Source organism: Heterodontus francisci, chromosome 17 (genome assembly GCF_036365525.1).
Source record: "Heterodontus francisci isolate sHetFra1 chromosome 17, sHetFra1.hap1, whole genome shotgun sequence".
NCBI lineage: Eukaryota > Metazoa > Chordata > Chondrichthyes > Heterodontiformes > Heterodontidae > Heterodontus > Heterodontus francisci.
In genome coordinates this window covers 11,501,532-11,521,768 of record NC_090387.1, presented here as the reverse complement: position 1 = coordinate 11,521,768, position 20,237 = coordinate 11,501,532, and positions in this window count along the sequence as shown.

Here is a 20,237-nt window from a genome sequence, read left to right as displayed (position 1 = left end):
AGTTTAACATCTCTGCTCCCATCTTATGTGACCTTAATTATATAACCCAAAATGCCAATTGCGTTTTTGAAGGATTCATCTACCTACACTTGTACTTTTAGGGAATTATGTGTTTGAATTCTCCAGTCTTTCTGTTTACCACCTCCTTTAAAGAGGAAAGAACTTACATTTATATAAGTGTTTCATAACCTCATGATATCCCAAAGCATTTTACAGACATTGAAATATAAAGCTACTGCTGTAATTTAGATCAACATGGTCCCATAAACAGCAATCTGATCACAACTAGATAATCATGATGTTGATAAGCATGGCCCAGGGGTCAGCTGTTCATGATTCTACCATTCACACCTCCTCTCGACACAACTTTTGTTCCTTTACTGTCCCATTACCAATCCCTTTGGCCTTGCAACATCAACCCTTTCATCATTTAATCCCACCTAGTTTCCACAGATTTTCATTTTCCCACCCTCCCTCCTTTAACTTGCTTAAAAGCTATTACATCTCTGATGAAAGGTCATTGACCTGAAATGTTAACTCTGTTTTGCTTTCCACAGATGCTGCCAGTCCTGTTGGGCATTTCCAGCAGTCAAATCTCTGCAGTAAGAGTTGAAATCAACGCCTTCTAACTCAGAGGCAGGAATGCTACCAATTGACACACAGCTGACACTTTTCCATTGAGTGCATCTTTCAAAGTCTTTCCAATGAATTAATACTCACAATTCACTTGCTTTTCTCCCAAAACTGTTTTACATCATTCTTCTCTGCATTAAATTGTGTCTGCTGCCAATCTGCCCACTAACAAAATTCATTAAAACTGTTAGCACTGAACTGTGAATCCTAATGTACAAAGGAGCAGCAGTTGACCAATGGAACTGCCACAGTCCCTTTTGCCATTTTCAGCTCAACTAGGTTGATCCTTTGTTTCTTTACTTGTCCTATTATCATCTCCTTTTGTCTTGTACCATCATCCCTTTTGTCAATTGATCTCTCCTGCCTTCCACCCTATCACAGACCTTTTTCACTCTTTCTTTGCCTCCCCCCTTTCTCTGCCTCTGTACTTGCTTAAAACCTGTTACATCTCAGTCTGAGAGGTTAATTTGTTTCTCTCTCCACAACGCAGCTTTGATGTGAGCTATATCCAACACGACAGAGAAAAGGAAGCCCAAATCAAGTAAAATCCAGGCCTCAGGTCAATCTGACATCCAATGTTCTGTATGTGGGAAAGTATTTCTTGCAAAAATCAAAATTCACACTCATGTGAGAACCCACGATCACTGTCATTATCCATAATGATTCGCAAACCATCATTGTGATGCAGCACATACACTGCTCAAAGGCACTAGGTGGTGGGTGGCATAACTTAAAGTGACCAAGGGGGACCAGGAGGAATGCTCCCTCTGGCTCCACAATAATACTATAGCCCATTGGCGTTCCACGATTGCCCCGCCTGTTGATTGTATATCAGTTGGATGTTAATTGTATTCAGTTGCTGGGTAATAATTGCAGATTCTTCTGTGTTCATAAATAGAGGAGCAGTTTGAAAGAGGGTTGTTGTTTAGACATGCATGATATATAACATATGTCTCTGTAAATAAAAACTTGTAAGTGTATAAAGGCAAGGCTCCAGTGTTGCATTCTTCAGTACTTGGCTATCTGAGTTTGAACACCACCATTCCACATTACCTCTCAACCCCCAAGCCAACCAGCCAGCTGGCTGACAACACGATGATTTCACGCCCTCTCATGGTCGATGAGCTGCACTCAGTTTATGGTGCCGAAAGCTCGCTTCAAATGAGGTCCAAAGCTGAGAATGATTCAGGCCTCCCCGATGTCATCTTCAGTTGGCCAGTCGGATGCACTTTTGGCTTTGTACCTGTTTTAGGTGGGAAGTGGAAGTCTTGCCCTCACATTCTGAATGAGATAAGGACTAACAAGGTTTTGAGACAGCTTTGGTGAGGGTGTAAAGCAGTAATGAATCAGCTGACCATTAGACACACCCAAGCCCAGTTTTCTTTTAAACTGACTTCGAAAGAGAAGAAGATCGGGTGAGGTGTATAATGGGCAGTCAGTTAGCTGCTGGCCCTATTTGGACATCTGTTAAAGTTGAATTACACTCCCAATGAGTCCCCAATGGTGCAACAAAGACTCAATTTTGGTAAAATGCCATGAAGCATGTGTGGAATATAATCTCCCTCTATATGCATCTCCTGGAGCTTGGCTCATTCCATTCACTGCCACTTCTTTGATTGAATTTTCTAATGTGCAGTTTGGCTTAAGGCACAATGCACTGTTTAGACATCAGTCATGTAAATGTCTATGATGCTGTTTACACAGGCAATGAAACCAGTAATAAAAAGATAGGCCTTTGTTCCAAGAGGTAACTAAGGAGCCAGTGAATGGCAACCACTAAAGTTAGGTGACCTTGCATAATAAACAGAAAAAAAGAAACAATTGTTTCAAAGTGTAAAGACAATTTACTTTAAATATACCATCTATCTAAAATTTAAAAAAAGGTACAAAGCAACATGGTAGGAGACACAATGGGCAGGAAAAAGGAATAAAACACATCAAATAAAATAGATAATTGTAAAACAATACTGCTGCACATTGGCCCGGTGACTCTGTAGCCTCCTGATGTGCAAGGCATCATTTCAGGAAAATGTGGCCAAATACCAGTGATAGTGTTTATAAATAGGCACCACTGGCAACCCTGCATTGTTCCCTCCCCAACAGCACTGTGTGTGTACCTACACCACAAAGACTGCAGCAGTTGAAGAAATCAGCTCACCACCACCTTCTCAAGGGCAATTGTTGATGGGCAATAATTGCTGGCCTTGCCAGTGACAGTCACGTCTCAAGAACAAACTTTTAAAAAATCATCGGTGTCGACTTGCGCGAAGCATTGAGGGAACCCTATCTGGGGTTGCCAACTCTCATTGGACATATAAAATAAGGCACTCTGAAATAAAGGGGGCAAAGGAGCAGAGGGATCTGAAGGTAAAAGTGCCCAAATCGTTGAAGGTGTTAGGGCAGGTTGAAAATGTGGTTAATAAGGCATATGGGATTTTGAGCTTGATAGAAGCATAGAGTACAAAAATTAGATAGCTATGATGAACTTTTATAAAACACTGGTTCGGCCTCAACTGAAGCATTGTGTCCTTTTTCTGGGCACCACAATTTACGAAGGATGTGAAGCCTTTCGAGAGGTTGCAGAAAAGATTTACGAGAATCGTTCTAGAGATTGGGACATCTGTTATGTGACTGGGACTGTTCTCTTTCGAGAAACATAGAAAATAGGAGCAGGAGTAGGCCATTCGGCCCTTCGAATCTGCACCGCCGTTCATGGCTGATCGTCCAATAGCCTGTTCCCGCATTCTCCCTGTATCCCTTGATTCCTTTAGCCCTAAGAACTATATCTAACTCTTTCTTGAATATATTTAATCATTTGGCCTCAACTGCTTTCTGTGGTAGAGAATTCCACAGGTTCACCACTCTCTGGGTGAAGAAATTCCTCCTCATCTCAGTCCTAAATGGCTTACCCCTTATCCTTAGATTGTGACCCCTGGTCTTGGACTGCCCTGCCATCGGGAACATCTTTCCTGCATCTAGTCTGTCCAGTCCTGTTAGAATTTTGTAGCTTTTTATGAGATCCCCTGTCATTCTTCTAAACTCTAGTGAATACAAGCCTAATCGACCCAATCTCTCTTCATACGTCAGTCCTGCCATCCCAGGAATAAGTCTGGTGAACCTTCATTGCACTCCCTCCATAACAAGAACATCCTTCCTCAGTGGTGCAGTGGTTAGCACCGCAGCCTCACAGCTCCAGAAATCTGTGTTCAGTTCTGGGTACTGCCTGTGTGGAGTTTGAAAGTTCTCCCTGTGACTGCGTGGGTTTCTGCAGGGTGCTCTGGTTTCCTCCCACAGCCAAAGACTTGCAGCTTGTTAGGTAAATTGGCTATTGTAAATTGCCCCTAGTGTAGGTGAATGGTGGGGATGTGGTAGTGAATATGGGATTAATGTAGGATTAGTATAAATGGGTGGTTGTTGGTCGGCACAGACTCAGTGGGCAGAAGGGCCTGTTTCAGTGCTGTATCTCTAAATCAATAATAAAATAAATAAGGAGAACAAAACTGCACACAATACTCCAGATGTTATCTCACCAAGGCCTTGTATAATTGCAGCAAGACATCTTTGCTCCTGTACTTGAATCCTCTCGCAATGAAGGCCAACATACCATTTGCCTTCTTAACTGCCTGCTGCACCTGCATGCTTACTTTCAGTGACTGGTGCACAAGGACACCCAGGTCTCACTGCACCTCCCCCTTTCCCAATCTATCGCTGTTCAGATAATAATCAGCCTTTCTGTTTTTGCCACCAAAGTGGATAACCTCACATTTGTTCACATGATACTGCATCTGCCATGTATTTGCCCACTCACTCAACCTGTCCAAAACAAAGAACAAAGAACAAAGAATAAAGAAAATTACAGCACAGGAACAGGCCCTTCGGCCCTCCAAGCCTACGCCGATCCAGATCCTCTATCTAAACCTGTCGCCTATTTTCAAAGGGTCTGTATCTCTTTACTTCCTGCCCATTCATGTATCTGTCTAGATACATCTTAAAAGACGCTATCGTGCCCGCGTCTACCACCTCCGCTGGCAACGCGTTCCAGGCACCCACCACCCTCTGCGTAAAGAACTTTCCACGCATATCCCCCCTAAACTTTTCCCCTTTCACTTTGAACTCGTGTCCCCTAGTAATTGAATCCCCCACTCTGGGAAAAAGCTTCTTGCTATCCACCCTGTCTATACCTCTCATGATTTTGTACACCTCAATCAGGTCCCCCCTCAACCTCCATCTTTCTAATGAAAATAATCCTAATCTACTCAACCTCTCTTCATAGCTAGCGCCCTCCATACCAGGCAACATCCTGGTGAACCTCCTCTGCACCCTCTCCAAAGCATCTACATCCTTTTGGTAATGTGGCGACCAGAACTGCACGCAGTATTCCAAATGTGGCCGAACCAAAGTCCTATACAACTGTAACATGACCTGCCAACTCTTGTACTCAATACCCCGTCTGATGAAGGAAAGCATGCCATATGCCTTCTTGGCCACTCTATTGACCTGCGTTGCCACCTTCAGGGAACAATGGACCTGAACACCCAAATCTCTCTGTACATCAATTTTCCCCAGGACTTTTCCATTTACTGTATAATTCACTCTTGAATTGGATCTTCCAAAATGCATCACCTCGCATTTGCCCGGATTGAACTCCATTTGCCATTTCTCTGCCCAAATCTCCAATCTATCTATATTCTGCTGTATTCTCTGACAGTCCCCTTCACTATCTGCTACTCCACCAATCTTAGTGTCGTCTGCAAACTTGCTAATCAGACCACCTATACTTTCCTCCAAATCATTTATGTATATCACAAACAACAGTGGTCCCAGCACGGATCCCTGTGGAACACCACTGGTTACACGTCTCCATTTTGAGAAACTCCCTTCTACTGCTACTCTCTGTCTCCTGTTGCCCAGCCAGTTCTTTATCCATCTAGCTAGTACACCTTGGACCCCATGCGCCTTCACTTTCTCCATCAGCCTACCATGGGGAACCTTATCGAACGCCTTACTGAAGTCCATGTATATGACATCTACAGCCCTTCCCTCATCAATCAACTTTGTCACTTCCTCAAAGAATTCTATTAAGTTGGTAAGACATGACCTTCCCTGCACAAAACCATGTTGCCTATCACTGATAAGCCCATTTTCTTCCAAATGGGAATAGATCCTATCCCTCAGTATCTTCTCCAGCATTTTCCCTACCACTGACGTCAGGCTCACCGGTCTATAATTACCTGGATTATCCCTGCTACCCTTCTTAAACAAGGGGACAACATTAGCAATTCTCCAGTCCTCCGGGACCTCACCCGTGTTTAAGGATGTTGCAAAGATATCTGTTAAGGCCCCAACTATTTCTCTCTCGCTTCCCTCAGAAACCTGGGATAGATCCCATCCGGACCTGGGGACTTGTCCACCTTAATGCCTTTTAGAATACGCAACACTTCCTCCCTCCTTATGCCGACTTGACCGAGAGTAATCAAACATCTGTCCCTAACCTCAACATCCGTCATGTCCCTCTCCTCGGTGAATACCGATGCAAAGTACTCATTTAGAATCTCACCCATTTTCTCTGACTCCACGCATAACTTTCCTCCTTTGTCCTTGAGTGGGCCAATCCTTTCTCTAGTTACCCTCTTGCTCCTTATATATGAATAAAAGGCTTTGGGATTTTCCTTAACCCTGTTTGCTAAAGATATTTCATGACCCCTTTTAGCGCTCTTAATTCCTCGTTTCAGATTGCGCCTACAATCCCGATATTCTTTCAAAGCTTCGTCTTTCTTCAGCCACCTAGACCTTACGTATGCTTCCTTTTTCCTCTTAGCTAGTCTCACAATTTCACCTGTCATCCATGGTTCCCTAATCTTGCCATTTCTATCCCTCATTTTCACAGGAACATGTCTCTCCTGCACGCTAATCAACCTCTCTTTAAAAGCCTCCCACATATCAAATGTGGATTTACCTTCAAACAGCTGCTCCCAATCTACATTCCCCAGCTCCTGCCGAATTTTGGTATAGTTGGCCTTCCCCCAATTTAGCACTCTTCCTTTAGGACCACTCTCGTCTTTGTCCATGAGGACAACACACTGCATCCTCCTCACAGCTCACACTCCCGCCCAGCTTCGTGTCATCTGCAAACTGGGATATATTACATTTAATTCCCTCATCTATATCATTAATATATATTGTGAATGGCTGGGGTCCTAGCACTGATCCCTGCGGTACCCCACTAGTCACTGCCTGCCACCCGGAAAAAGACCCATTTATTCCTACTCTTTATTTCCTGTCTGCCAACCAGTTCTCTATCCATGTCAGTACCTTACCCCCAATCCCATGTGCTTTAATTTTGCATGCTAATCTCTTATATGGGACCTTAACAAAAGCCTTCTGAAAGTCCAAATACACCACATCCACTGGTTCTCCCTTATCTAATCTACTAGTTACATCCTCAAAAAATTCCAGTAGATTTGTCAAGCATGATCTCCCTTTCGTAAATCCATGTTGACTTTGTTCAATTAAGTCATTATTTTCCAAGTGCTCTTCTATTACATCTTTTATTATGGACTATAGCATTTTCCCCATTACTGATGTCAGGCTAACCACTCTATAATTCCCTGATTTCTCTCTAACTCCATTTTTAAATAGTGGGGTTATATTAGCTACCCTCCAATCCATTGTGACTGTTCCAGAGTCTATAGAATTTTTAAAAATGACCAGCAATGCATCTACTATTTCTAGGGCCACTCCCTTAAGTACTCTGGGATGCAGATTATCAGGCCCTGGGGATTTATCGGCCTTCAATTCCATCAATTTCCCTAACACCATTTGCCTACTCATACTGATTTCATGCAGTTCCTCCTTCTCACTAGACCCTATGTTCCCCAACATTTCAGGGAGGTAATTTGTGTCCTCCTTTTTGAAGACAGAACCAAAGTATGTATTTAATTGGTCTGCCATTTCTTTGTTCCCCATTATAAATTCCCCCATTTCTGACTGTAAGGGACCCACATTTGTCTTCATTAATCTTTTTCTCTTCATGTATCACATAAGAGAAGGTTGAGAGGGGATTTGATGGAGGGGTTCAAAATCATGAGGAAAGAAACTGTTCCGATTGCTGGAAGGGTTGAGTACCAAAGCACACTGACTTAAGATGAATGGCAAAAGAACCAAAGGCAACATGAAGGCAAAATGATTTTACGCAGTGTGTGGTTAGAATATGGAATGCATTGTCTGAGAGTGTGGTGGAGGCAGATTCAATCATGGCCTTCAAAAGGGAGTTGGAGAATTACCTGAAGCGAAAAAAAAAATGCAGAGCTACAGGGAAAAGGGGATTGGAACTAGCTGAGTTTCTCTTGCAGACAGCCAGCATGATGGACCGAATGGCCTCCTTCTGTGCTGTAACCATTCTATGATTCGATGATTCATGATATTCCTGGAGGTTACATCACATGCCCTCCTGTCTCCAACCGCCCTGCCCACAAACTCTTGCCACTGGTCACCTGACTCGTCCATCCTCGCAGTGCCCGACCTATTCACAGCCAATCGGAAAGTGAACAGACTCTTCATTCCAATTGGATGATTCTTGACTGTCAGTGAAGCAATCTTTTCTTTTCCCAGCTCCAATATTTTTTATAGCGAATAGAGATTTCCAAGAAAATTAACTTATTTTTATTGTTCCCTATGATTTTTGCCCGAAGGTTTTGCTCCCTGCAGTGTCCTGGAGATTAATCTTCAATTGCTGAAGGGTCAAGGCTAATCCTGGAGGGCCGACAACCCTAGCCATGCCTTAAAGTTCTGTAGCATGTGACCGGGTTCCTAAACATTCTGGCCCATGATCGACCCCCTTCAGGAGCCCCCATCCCATCAAAACCATCCTGCTCTCCCAAGCTTCTTGACTGCCCCCCCCCCACTCCCACCCCGCTCCCACTCGCAGCCCATTGCCCTCTTTCTTTCCCCGGGCGGTTTTTGAAAATGAACCCCACAGAAATGTGGTTCTTATGAATCAGTCTGGTTGAGACCTCTTGTTCATTTTCATAGATTAAAGTACAGATGTGTGAACAGGCTAAAAAAACAAGCACAGCTGTACCCTGCTGCTTTGCATCGAATGCTCGTTTGATTATCTGCTTTGCTCTCCCTGATTAAAGTAATTGCATCTCGATCCCTTCCTTTCCCTTGGTACTGATCTAATCTATGGGGCTGTTTGATGTGTACGTGGTCTGTGGCTGGTTTGCCACCATTAGGCACAGGTGGGCATAACAGGACTTTATTTGCAAGTCTCATCTGAATGCTTTCAGACTGCACCTCACAAGTCCAAAGCAATCTCGCACTTTGCTTTGGACAGATGAATAAATATGAGCGGCTTTCTCTTTTAATTTTGGACGGGAAATGATTGTGCATGCTAGCTTAGAGTGATTCTCAGCCAGGGTGATCAATCCCAATCAGACCGCCTGTCCCTTTTTTCATACTTTGATGTTGTTTCTTTCATCCCTTTTAGTCTATTTTATCAACAAGTAAAAAGATATTAAGTAGGGGATTGTTTTATTCAAGCAGTTAAAACGACACAGGAGGGTTTATTTTTACATGGATTTAAGTCGTACTGTTGTAAGAATAAGGAATTTAATCAAAATAGCCCTGTTTGGGAGTCCTAATCCTGCTGTCCGCAGATAAAATGAAAGACAGCATTAACAAGCTTAAAGGGCAAGTTAATTCTGAACTGAAATATAAACAGAAAATACTAAAGTAATCAGCCGATCTGTCAGCATCTATGGACAGGTCAATGTTTGGGGGTATAGACCCTACCCTTTAATTCTACCCAAAACATTAGTTTGTCTTCTCTCTTTGTTGGTGCTGATCAACTTGTTGTATATTTCCATCATCTTCTCTGTTTTTAATTGAGATGTTGTTGCATTTGCTGGTTAATTATATCCTAAATCAGAACTAGCTGCTCGTCCTGAACTAAAATATTTCAACCATGTTGTAGAAGGGTAAGGCTTCTGTGGGTCATTTGAGGGCAGGAGGGAGACTATGGTGGGGGTGTTTAGGGAAAGATTTCAGAGGACACAGGCAAAATCACTAAAAGAATGGTCACTGATAGGAGAGGGAGTAGGAAGAGAGGAGTAAACCAATGGTGGAGGAACAGGCAAGTACCATTGGAGAACATTGAGGTAGAATGGAGTGAGGCCTTGAAGAGATTTGAAACAGGGGGAAAGCAGAATTATGTCAATTCATGGCGGCAAGATTATAAAATTTAGTCGCCATGCAATTTGTTCCTCTCTTGCACATATATCGAAATCAGGAATGAGTCCTATCGGAAAGATTGTGATTTTCTTTTTTCGTTCATGGGATGTGGGTGTTGCATGCTAGGCCAGCATTTATTGCCCATTCCTAACTGCCTTGAGAAGGCAGTGGTGAGCCGCCTTCTTGAACCGCTACAGTCCATATTTGGTGGGAACAGGAACAGTACAGCTGCAATGTGTGAGGTAAAAGTGTGAGGTGATTCACTTTGGAAGGAGTAACAGGAATGCAGAGTACTGGGCTAATGGGAAGATTCTTGGTAGTGTAGATGAGCAGAGAGATCTTGGTGTCCAGGTACATAAATCCCTGAAAGTTGCTACCCAGGTTAATAGGGCTGTTAAGAAGGCATATGGTGTGTTAGCTTTTATTAGTACGGGGATCGAGTTTCGGAGCCACGAGGTCATGCTGCAGCTGTACAAAACTCTGGTGAGACCGCACCTGGAGTATTGCGTGCAGTTCTGGTCACCACATTATAGGAAGGATGTGGAAGCTTTGGAAAGGGTGCAGAGGAGATTTACTAGGATGTTGCCTGGTATGGAGGGAAGGTCTAACGAGGAAAGGCTGAGGGACTTGAGGTTGTTTTCGTTGGAGAGAAGGAGGCGGAGAGGTGACTTAATAGAGACATATAAGATAATCAGAGGGTTAGATAGGGTGGATAGTGAGAGTCTTTTTCCTCGGATGGTGATGGCAAACACGAGGGGACATAGCTTTAAGTTGAGGGGTGATAGATATAGGACAGATGTTAGAGGTAGTTTCTTTACTCAGAGTGTAGTAGGGGCGTGGAACGCCCTGCCTGCAACAGTAGTAGACTCGCCAACTTTAAGGGCATTTAAGTGGTCATTGGATAGACATATGGATGAAAATGGAATAGTGTAGGTCAGATGGTTTCACAGGTCGGCGCAACATCGAGGGCCGAAGGGCCTGTACTGCGCTGTAATGTTCTAATGACCTCGATACGTATGCTAAGGTTTTCACATGAATAATTGCTACCAGAGAAATGTACTGGAGGGTGATTGATGCACATAGAATCGTATCCACAGCAAGGAGTCAATACCCTCAGGGTATAAAAGCAGATAACTATTCAAAAAACTTTGTTTCTTGGACAGAATTGTCATGTGAATGCACCCTTGATATTCCACAATTACTGACAGGGGCCCCTCCATTCTCCTGCAATGTACAGTACAGATTTGGATTGAGTTTGATTAAATCTTTGTTAAATCAACTTGCACGTATATAGCACCTTTAAAGTGGTAAAAAGTCTCATGGTGCTTCATAGGAGCACTACCAAACAAAATTTGACACCAATCCATGTAAGGTCCTAAGGGATATGAGGACAGGTGACCAAAGGCTTGGTCAAAAAAACATGTTTTAAGTAGCATCATAAAGGAGATGAGATAGCTGTAGAGGTGGAGAGGTTTAGGGAGGAAATTACAGAGCTTAGGGTCTCGGCAGCGTAAGGCACACAGCAATGTTGGTTAGAGCTATTAAAATTGGGGATGCGCAAGAGGTCAACATTGGAGGAGTGCAAAGTTCTCGGAGTCAGAACATTAGCATTTTTGTGAATCTGTTTTAATTTTATAGTGACGCTGAAGTCATCGGAAAATAGCAGGAGTCAGGGCCTGACCTCATTCTGCATTGCATTGCATTGTCCCCTCGTGTTTGCCATTACCATCCGAGGAAAAAGACTCTCACTATCCACCCTATCTAACCCTCTTTCATTGCAGCAGCTTTTTCGGGAGCAGCGAGTGAGCGAGTGAGCAGCTGGGAAGGTCAGTTTGAAAGTAAATTTAATTTCCTTTTGTTTTTCGGCGGTGGCCAGGGGGCTGCTGGGTAAGTAAAACACTATATATTTGGGCGGTTTAAGATAACTTTCCTTTCATTGCAGCAGCTTTTTCGGGAGCAGCGAGTGAGCGAGTGAGCAGCTGGGAAGGTCAGTTTGAAAGTAAATTTAATTTCCTTTTGTTTTTCGGCGGTGGCCAGGGGGCTGCTGGGTAAGTAAAACACTATATATTTGGGCGGTTTAAAATAACTTTCCTTTCATTGCAGCAGCTTTTTCGGGAGCAGCGAGTGAGCGAGTGAGCAGCTGGGAAGGTCAGTTTGAAAGTAAATTTAATTTCCTTTTGTTTTTCGGCGGTGGCCAGGGGGCTGCTGGGTAAGTAAAACACTATATATTTGGGCGGTTTAAAATAACTTTCCTTTCATTGCAGCAGCTTTTCCGGGAGCAGCGAGTGAGCGAGTGAGCAGCTGGGAAGGTCAGTTTGAAAGTAAATTTAATTTCCTTTTGTTTTTCGGTGGTGGCCAGGGGGCTGCTGGGTAAGTAAAACACTATATATTTGGGCGGTTTAAAATAACTTTCCTTTCATTGCAGCAGCTTTTTCGGGAGCAGCGAGTGAGCGAGTGAGCAGCTGGGAAGGTCAGTTTGAAAGTAAATTTAATTTCCTTTTGTTTTTCGGCGGTGGCCAGGGGGCTGCTGGGTAAGTAAAACACTATATATTTGGGCGGTTTAAAATAACTTTCCTTTCATTGCAGCAGCTTTTTCGGGAGCAGCGAGTGAGCAGCTGGGAAGGTCAGTTTGAAAGTAAATTTAATTTCCTTTTGTTTTTTGGCAGTGGCCAGGGGGCTGCTAGGTAAGTAAAACACTATATATTTGGGCGGTTTAAAATAACTTTCCTTTCATTGCAGCAGCTTTTTCGGGAGCAGCGAGTGAGCGAGTGAGCAGCTGGGAAGGTCAGTTTGAAAGTAAATTTAATTTCCTTTTGTTTTTCGGCGGTGGCCAGGGGGCTGCTGGGTAAGTAAAACACTATATATTTGGGCGATTTAAAATAACTTTCCTTTCATTGCAGCAGCTTTTTCGGGAGCAGCGAGTGAGCAGCTGGGAAGGTCAGTTTGAAAGTAAATTTAATTTCCTTTTGTTTTTCGGCGGTGGCCAGGGGGCTGCTGGGTAAGTAAAACACTATATATTTGGGCGGTTTAAAATAACTTTCCTTTCATTGCAGCAGCTTTTTCGGGAGCAGCGAGTGAGCGAGTGAGCAGCTGGGAAGTTCAGTTTGAAAGTAAATTTAATTTCCTTTTGTTTTTCGGCGGTGGCCAGGGGGCTGCTGGGTAAGTAAAACACTATATATTTGGGCGGTTTAAAATAACTTTCCTTTCATTGCAGCAGCTTTTTCGGGAGCAGCGAGTGAGCGAGTGAGCAGCTGGGAAGGTCAGTTTGAAAGTAAATTTAATTTCCTTTTGTTTTTCGGCGGTGGCCAGGGGGCTGCTGGGTAAGTAAAACACTATATATTTGGGCGGTTTAAAATAACTTTCCTTTCATTGCAGCAGCTTTTTCGGGAGCAGCGAGTGAGCGAGTGAGCAGCTGGGAAGGTCAGTTTGAAAGTAAATTTAATTTCCTTTTGTTTTTCGGCGGTGGCCAGGAGGCTGCTGGGTAAGTAAAACACTATATATTTGGGCGGTTTAAAATAACTTTCCTTTCATTGCAGCAGCTTTTTCGGGAGCAGCGAGTGAGCAGCTGGGAAGGTCAGTTTGAAAGTAAATTTAATTTCCTTTTGTTTTTCGGCGGTGGCCAGGGGGCTGCTGGGTAAGTAAAACACTATATATTTGGGCGGTTTAAAATAACTTTCCTTTCATTGCAGCAGCTTTTTCGGGAGCAGCGAGTGAGCAGCTGGGAAGGTCAGTTTGAAAGTAAATTTAATTTCCTTTTGTTTTTCGGCGGTGGCCAGGGGGCTGCTGGGTAAGTAAAACACTATATATTTGGGCGGTTTAAAATAACTTTCCTTTCATTGCAGCAGCTTTTTCGGGAGCAGCGAGTGAGCGAGTGAGCAGCTGGGAAGTTCAGTTTGAAAGTAAATTTAATTTCCTTTTGTTTTTCGGCGGTGGCCAGGGGGCTGCTGGGTAAGTAAAACACTATATATTTGGGCGGTTTAAAATAACTTTCCTTTCATTGCAGCAGCTTTTTCGGGAGCAGCGAGTGAGCAGCTGGGAAGGTCAGTTTGAAAGTAAATTTAATTTCCTTTTGTTTTTCGGCGGTGGCCAGGGGGCTGCTGGGTAAGTAAAACACTATATATTTGGGCGGTTTAAAATAACTTTCCTTTCATTGCAGCAGCTTTTTCGGGAGCAGCGAGTGAGCAGCTGGGAAGGTCAGTTTGAAAGTAAATTTAATTTCCTTTTGTTTTTCGGCGGTGGCCAGGGGGCTGCTGGGTAAGTAAAACACTATATATTTGGGCGGTTTAAAATAACTTTCCTTTCATTGCAGCAGCTTTTTCGGGAGCAGCGAGTGAGCGAGTGAGCAGCTGGGAAGTTCAGTTTGAAAGTAAATTTAATTTCCTTTTGTTTTTCGGCGGTGGCCAGGGGGCTGCTGGGTAAGTAAAACACTATATATTTGGGCGGTTTAAAATAACTTTCCTTTCATTGCAGCAGCTTTTTCGGGAGCAGCGAGTGAGCAGCTGGGAAGGTCAGTTTGAAAGTAAATTTAATTTCCTTTTGTTTTTCGGCGGTGGCCAGGGGGCTGCTGGGTAAGTAAAACACTATATATTTGGGCGGTTTCTGAACCCGAGACACCACACTTGTCGTGTCTCCCACCCGCCCTCCTCCTCTAACCAAAAAAAAAAGGACTCGGTGGGGTGTTTATAAGGTAAGGCTTTTTCGATTTCTCTGGTTTTATTGTGATTGGTAAAAACGTTTCGTTCCTTTTTCATTTAACTAAGTTAAACTTAAGATAAAAAATGGCAGGAGATCTCAGACCCGTGTCATGCTCCTCTTGCTCAATGTGGGAGCTCAGGGACACGGCTGATGTCCCTGACTGCTTCACGTGCAGGAAGTGTGTCCAACTGCAGCTCTTGTTAGACCGCATGACGGCTCTCGAGCTGCGGATGGACTCACTTTGGAGCATGCGCGATGCTGAGGAGGTCGTGGATAGCACGTTTAGTGAATTGGTCACACCGCAGATTAGGATTGCTGATGGAGAAAGGGAATGGGTGACCAAAAGGCAGAGAAAGAGCAGGAAGGCAGCGCAGGAGTCCCCTGCAGTCATCTCCCTCCAAAACAAGTATACCGTTTTGGATACTGTTGGGGGAGATGGCTCACCAGGGGAAGGCAGCAGTAGCCAGGTCCATGGCACCGTGGCTGGCTCTGCTGTTCAGAAGGGCGGGAAAAAGAGTGGAAGGGCTATAGTCGTAGGGGATTCGATTGTAAGGGGAGTAGATAGGCGGTTCTGTGGTCGAAAACGAGGCTCCCGAATGGTATGTTGCCTCCCAGGTGCACGGGTCAGGGATGTCTCAGATCGGCTGCAGAACATTCTAAAGGGGGAGGGTGAACAGCCAGTTGTCATTGTGCACATAGGCACTAATGATATAGGTAAAAAACGGGATGAGGTCCTACAAGCAGAGTTTAGGGAGTTAGGAGCCAAGTTAAAAAGTAGGACCTCAGAGGTAGTAATCTCAGGATTACTACCAGTGCCACGTGATAGTCAGAGTAAAAATGAAAGAATAGTCAGGATGAATGCATGGCTTGAGAGATGGTGCAGGAAGGAGGGGTTCAGATTTTTGGGACATTGGGACCGGTTCTGGGGGAGGTGGGACTATTACAAATTGGACGGTCTACACCTGGGCCGGACTGGAACCAATGTCCTTGGAGGTGCTTTTGCTAACGCTGTTGGGGAGGGTTTAAACTAATGTGGCAGGGGGATGGGAACCAATTGAGGTCAGTTGACAGTAAGGAGGTAGTAACAAAAGCCTGTAAGGAACTAGATAATGAAGTCAGTGTGACTAAGGGGAAGAACAGGCAGGGAGCAGATGATGAATATAAAGGGACTGGTGGTCTGAGGTGCATTTGTTTTAATGCAAGAAGTGTAGTAGGTAAGGCAGATGAACTTAGGGCTTGGATTAGTACCTGGGAGTATGATGTTATTGCTATTACTGAGACTTGGTTGAGGGAAGGGCATGATTGGCAACTAAATATCCCAGGATATCGATGATTCAGGCGGGATAGAGAGGGAGGTAAAAGGGGTGGAGGAGTTGTATTACTGGTCAAAGAGGATATCACAGCTGTGCTGAAGGAGGGCACTATGGAGGACTCGAGCAGTGAGGCAATATGGACAGAACTCAGAAATAGGAAGGGTGCAGTAACAATGTTGGGGCTGTACTACAGGCCTCCCAACAGCGAGCGTGAGATAGAGGTACAAATATGTAAACAGATTATGGAAAGATGTAGGAGCAACAGGGTGGTGGTGATAGGAGATTTTAATTTTCCCAACATTGACTGGGATTCGCTTAGTGTTCGAGGTCCAGATGGAGCAGAATTTGTAAGGAGCATCCAGGAAGGTTTTCTAGAGCAGTATGTAAATAGTCCAACTCGGGAAGGGGCCACACTGGACCTGGTGTTGGGGAATGAGCCCGGCCAGGTTGTTGAAGTTTCAGTAGGGGACTACTTTGGGAATAGTGATCACAATTCCGTAAGCTTTAAAATACTCATGGACAAAGACGAGAGTGGTCCTAAAGGAAGAGTGCTAAATTGGGGGAAGGCCAACTATACCAAAATTCGGCAGGAGCTGGGAAATGTAGATTGGGAGCAGCTGTTTGAAGGTAAATCCACATGTGATATGTGGTAGGCTTTTAAAGAGAGGTTGATTAGCGTTCAGGAGAGACATGTTCCTGTGAAAATGAGGGATAGAAATGGCAAGATTAGGGAACCATGGATGACAGGTGAAATTGTGAGACTAGCAAAGAGGAAAAAGGAAGCATACATAAGGTGTAGGCGGCTGATGAAAGACGAAGCTTTGAAAGAATATCGGGAATGTAGGACCAATCTGAAACGAGGAATTAAGAGGGCTAAAAGGGGTCATGAAATATCTTTAGCAAACAGGGTTAAGGAAAATCCCAAAGCCTTTTATTCATATATAAGGAGAAAGAGGGTAACTAGAGAAAGGATTGGCCCACTAAAGGACAAAGGAGGAATGTTATGCTTGGACTCAGAGAAAATGGGTGAGATTCTAAACGAGTACTTTGCATCGGTATTCACCGAGGAGAGGGACATGACGGATGTTGAGGTTAGGAACAGATGTTTGATTACTCTAGGTCAAGTCGGCATAAGGAGGGAGGAAGTGTTGGGTATTCTAAAGGGCATTAAGGTGGACAAGTCCCCAGGTCCGGATGGGATCTATCCCAGGTTACTGAGGGAAGCGAGAGAGGAAATAGCTGGGGCCTTAACAGATATCTTTGCAGCATCCTTAAACACGGGTGAGGTCCCGGAGGACTGGAGAATTGCTAATGTTGTCCCCTTGTTTAAGAAGGGTAGCAGGGATAATCCAGGTAATTATAGACCGGTGAGCCTGACGTCAGTGGTAGGGAAGCTGCTGGAGAAGATACTGAGGGATAGGATCTATTCCCATTTGGAAGAAAATGGGCTCATCAGTGATAGGCAACATGGTTTTGTGCAGGGAAGGTCATGTCTTACCAACTTAATAGAATTCTTTGAGGAAGTGACAAAGTTGATTGATGAGGGAAGGGCTGTCGATGTCATGTACATGGACTTCAGTAAGGCGTTTGATAAGGTTCCCCATGGCAGGCTGATGGAGAAAGTGAAGGCGCTTGGGGTCCAAGGTGTACTAGCTAGATGGATAAAGAACTGGCTGGGCAACAGGAGACAGAGAGTAGCAGTAGAGGGGAGTTTCTCAAAATGGAGACGTGTGACCAGTGGTGTTCCACAGGGATCCGTGCTGGGACCACTGTTGTTTGTGATATACATTAATGATTTGGAGGAAAGTATAGGTGGACTGATTAGCATGTTTGCAGACGACACTAAGATTGGTGGAGTAGCAGATAGTGAAGGGGACTGTCAGAGAATACAGCAGAATATAGATAGATTAGAGAGTTGGGCAGAGAAATGGCAGATGGAGTTCAATCAGGGCAAATGCGAGGTGATGCATTTTGGAAGATCCAATTCAAGAGTGAACTATACAGTAAATGGAAAAGTCCTGGGGAAAATTGATGTCCAGAGAGATTTGGGTGTTCAGGTCCATTGTTCCCTGAAGGTAGCAACACAGGTAAATAGAGTGGTCAAGAAGGCATACGGCATGCTTTCCTTCATCGGACGGGGCATTGAGTACAAGAGTTGGCAGGTCATGTTACAGTTGTATAGGACTTTGGTTCGGCCACATTTGGAATACTGCGTACAGTTCTGGTCGCCACATTATCAAAAGGATGTGGATGCTTTGGAGAGGGTGCAGAGGAGGTTCACCAGGATGTTGCCTGGTATGGAGGGCGCTAGCTATGAAGAGAGGTTGAGTAGATTAGGATTATTTTCATTAGAAAGACGGAGGTTGAGGGGGGACCTGATTGAGGTGTACAAAATCATGAGAGGTATAGACAGGGTGGACAGCAAGAGGCTTTTTCCCAGAGTGGGGGTTTCAATTACTAGAGGACACGAGTTCAAAGTGAAAGGGGAAATGTTTAGGGGGGATATGCGTGGAAAGTTCTTTACGCAGAGGGTGGTGGGCACCTGGAACGCGTTGCCAGCGGAGGTGGTAGACGCGGGCACGATGGAGTCTTTTAAGATGTATCTAGACAGATACATGAATGGGCAGGAAGAAAAGAGATACAGAACCTTAGAAAATAGGCGACATGTTTAGAGAGAGGATCTGGATCGGCGCAGGCTTGGAGGGCCGAAGGGCCTGTTCCTGTGCTGTAATTATCTTTGTTCTTTGTTCTTGTTCTGCACAGGAAGAGTATGAGGACCCCTGGGGAAGTTAGTTCCACGCACTGGGAAATTGACACCTCATGTGGTGTAACTCCAATATTATGTGAAACCCAATTTAAGAAGCACTCAGAGGACTCACAAACCTACTGGACACTTTATAAACGAATCTACATTGAATTTAAATGTTTAAAGGATGTAGGAACTATCCCCTACTATCTCTAAAAATTCCAATTTCAAATTCCAGGAGGGGAACTCTAAGCAATAGTGGTACCACAACCAATATTTTGCTCAAGGCTACTCTTTGGAAACCTGCAATATGGAGTTATGAGGACCCTGGTCTGCAGGTGGAATTCTTCAAATTTTGGATAAAGAAGGAATGAAAGAAGTTGCATTTATGTAGTGCCATTTCACAACGTCAGGAGCACCTAAAGCACTTTATAGCCAATAAAGTACCTTAGGAAACACAATAACCAATTTGCACACATCAACGTCTCACAAACAGCAATGTGATAATGACCAGATCATCTGATATAATGATGTGCGTTGAGGGATTAACATTAGCCAGGATTTTCTCTGTCATTTACAGCCACCTGAGAGGGAAGACAGGGCACCAGTTTAATTTCTCAACTGCAAGATGGCATCTCCGACAGGGAAACACTACTCAGTACTCCACAAGAGTGTTAGCCTAGACTGTGTAGAAAGCATATTGGGTCCAGTTAGACACTGTAAACAGAGTGCTGCCTGGTTGAATCCCGTATTGCAGCTGTCAGTTTCAGCCTGGTGGCAGCAATTATCAACAATACAAGATGATGATTGCCAATGAAATGTTAAACAGAATTTCCAAAGACAGTCTTTCAACTGTATTCAATAGGACCTGTTCACTTCCCTGTGGATTTTCCAAAATAAAGCATCATTATCAAAAATCATTGCTCTGGTGCACAAGGAGCGATGGATTTTTGAGTGTAATTGTTTCCAAGAATTTATCCAACACATTCAAACTTGACATTATCTCCTTCCAAACAAGCTAGAAACAGATGGAATGGCAGAATTTTGTTTTCTCAGCTCTGCTCCTCAACATGCTTCTCTACCTCTTCATTATCAATCTGACTGGGGAAAGTCGACCCAACTCCAGCTCAGTTCTGTTCCGTCTCTTTTTCTTGATCTTAAAAATTGCCCCAATCTCCATATAACATTGTGAAAAGGTCTCTACACTAATAGTACAATTGGTCTTGTGTTTTTTACTTTCTTGTCTTACTGTGGAGATGTCCCTGGCTTCCAATTGGTAAGTCTCCATGGGGCAAAGAATGGAAATCAGGAGCGCACCATTATAAGTCATTGAGAATACAGTAGAGAGCTCTTTCAAAGTGCCAGCATAAGCATGACAAGCAAACACCTTCTGTGTTGTAAAATTCTATAAGCACCTATTGTCTAAATGAGTAATTTGTGTCATGATGGGCAGGAATTTATTCTACCCTTGGAGACGGGAACAGAGGCGGGGCAGTAAATAAAATGGCTAGGCATGCCGTACCAATGTTGTGTGGGTCCACTGCCATTTTGTCCGGGGCAGGGAAGGCCAACATCAACTTTTCCGCTCCAGGCCAATTGAGGCCCTTATGAGGCTAATT